Consider the following 2,251-nt stretch of genomic DNA (forward strand, 5'->3'; position numbering starts at 1 on the left):
GTGTGTGTGTGTGTGTTTGTTTCTTTCTGTCTCTGTCTCTCGGTAGCACAACTACCACCATCGGGTTCTCTCGTGGTCTGGAGGTCCGATGTTCGCCTCTCATTCAATAGGTCCTGGTTTCTAATCCTGGCAGCAACGGGAAATGTTCATATCTAAATTTGTCTCCTTTCACTTCCTTTCCACATCTAACCATGTTCCGTCGTCTGCCTTCGTCTCCACTTCCTCCCCCCCACCCCAACCCCTTTTGCCCCTCCTCTGGGCACCTAGCTGTTTCTGCAGCCGTTCTACTGCTACTCATTGGCCTCTTCTTACTGCTGTCTTTCAGCCATACCCCTGATCTTAGGGTAGGGAAGATCTAACAGCTTATGACATTTAGCAGTTGCGAGTGCAGTTAACACTTGCCAAAAAAAGGCAAAAATATATAAAATCAGAAAAAAGCATCAAACAAAAGGCAAACGACAGCAAAACAAACAAACAAACAAACAAGCTAACAAACCCAAAACGAACAAAAACAAAAACAAAAAGAGAAAAAAAAAAACACCCTTCAACAAAGTTGAGCTGGAGGTATGGGCGTTCTTGTTTTAGTAGTTGTGGTGGTCGAGTCTTTTCCTCGGTTATTTCCCTTCATCTCCAGCCCTTGCTTCACGAGTCAGATTAACCAATAGTTAGGCCTCCTCATTTTTTTCACAATACCGTATCGCCTCTCAACTGAAATGTGGGATGACTTACGGGACCAAGCATAGTTGATTTTAAAGGTAGAACACCCAGTCACAATACCAGAGGACTCCTCCTTCATGAAGTAGATTCAATGAAGTATTTCATCAACAGCAACCCTTAATAGATGCTTGGGTAGGGGAGACAATGACCTAAAAATGTGTAACTATACAACGATGAACAGAACAGAAAAGCCGCTTTAAATAATGAAAAAACAAAACAAGCAGTGAGTTATTTTCAAAATAGGGGAAATTTTGCTATTCTTTGAATGTCTTAGGAAACATTTTTTTAAATATTTATTTAGAAACAACAGATATGTGAATTTAGTTTAAGCACAACCATAGTACAATTTAAATGTCTGCACATTGAATTATCATCGTCATCCAAAATTTTTCCGTCTGGCGTGGGCGATCATGGACCTCCACTTCACTCTGACTTGCGTTGCAGTAATGGTGTCTGTTGTTTTTGATGCTCCCAGCCATGTTGTCATCTTGTCCAGTATCTTTTCCCTCTCTCTGCCCCTTTCCATCAAACTTGCCTGTTGTTACAATATTCTCCTATACTGCTTTCCGATCACGCCATCCCAGGTTTCACATTTCAGTCTTTCCACACTTTCGATGGCGAATAATTCATGTTTACTAGTGTGTTAAAGAAGGATGGGAGTAATCTCACGGCAGGGGTAAACTCAAGGCACGACACCGGCAAATGAGAGCGACCAGAATGTGGGCGGAGCTTCTGTGTTGAAGCCAGCCGGTGTTGCCGGAAACTGCGCGCTGCTGATAAGTATGTCGACATAGAAGGTGACTGTCGTGCATGTGTGTTTACTGTTTGTGTGTTGTCAAATCATTGACTCGGCTTCGGGATAGAGAAGGGGGAATGTGATGCTTGCCAGACGCACTCCGCCTACGTTGTAACGCGTATGCCAACCCCCGAATGAAATTATAAAGGGTAAAGCTCACGCAGCACCAAAACTTTAAGGGGGTAATCTGCAGGTTTAATGCGTAATATACGCAAATTTGTGCGTAATGGGGAGCCCTGCGGCACCCTCGATTTCATAATTATGATTATACATTTGTAATACCAGTGAAGCTGCAGGTATGAACTCTAGTTGTGGGTATATGGGATGGTGAGCACTGCTGTGTGTCGAAAGGTATAAAGGGGTGTGTCAGATCAATATATCCATTGATTTTTTCCCCCTGAGACCTGTCCCCAACACCGGCGTCTACGCTCTCTCTCTCTCTCTCTCTCTCTCTCTCTCTCTCTCTCTCTCTCTCTCTCTCTCTCTCTCTCTCTCTCTCTCTCTCTCTCTCCCTCTGTCTCTCTCCCTCTCTTTTTTTTCTTAGTAGGCCTAAAGTTTTTACGGTGTCTATTAAGGCCCTCTCAGTTTGGATTACCGACCTCTGTGTAGTGTAATGGTTGCGCCATTGCCATTGCCTGCAGAAGACGTGCGTTCGTTGTTTGTTTTAGTAAAGATTTACAGCCCTTGCAACTGCATAAGGTCATATGAGCACCAAGGGGTGGATGTCAACAGAGAAGT

This window comes from Aplysia californica, unplaced genomic scaffold (assembly GCF_000002075.1).
Source record: "Aplysia californica isolate F4 #8 unplaced genomic scaffold, AplCal3.0 scaffold01162, whole genome shotgun sequence".
Taxonomy (NCBI): domain Eukaryota; kingdom Metazoa; phylum Mollusca; class Gastropoda; order Aplysiida; family Aplysiidae; genus Aplysia; species Aplysia californica.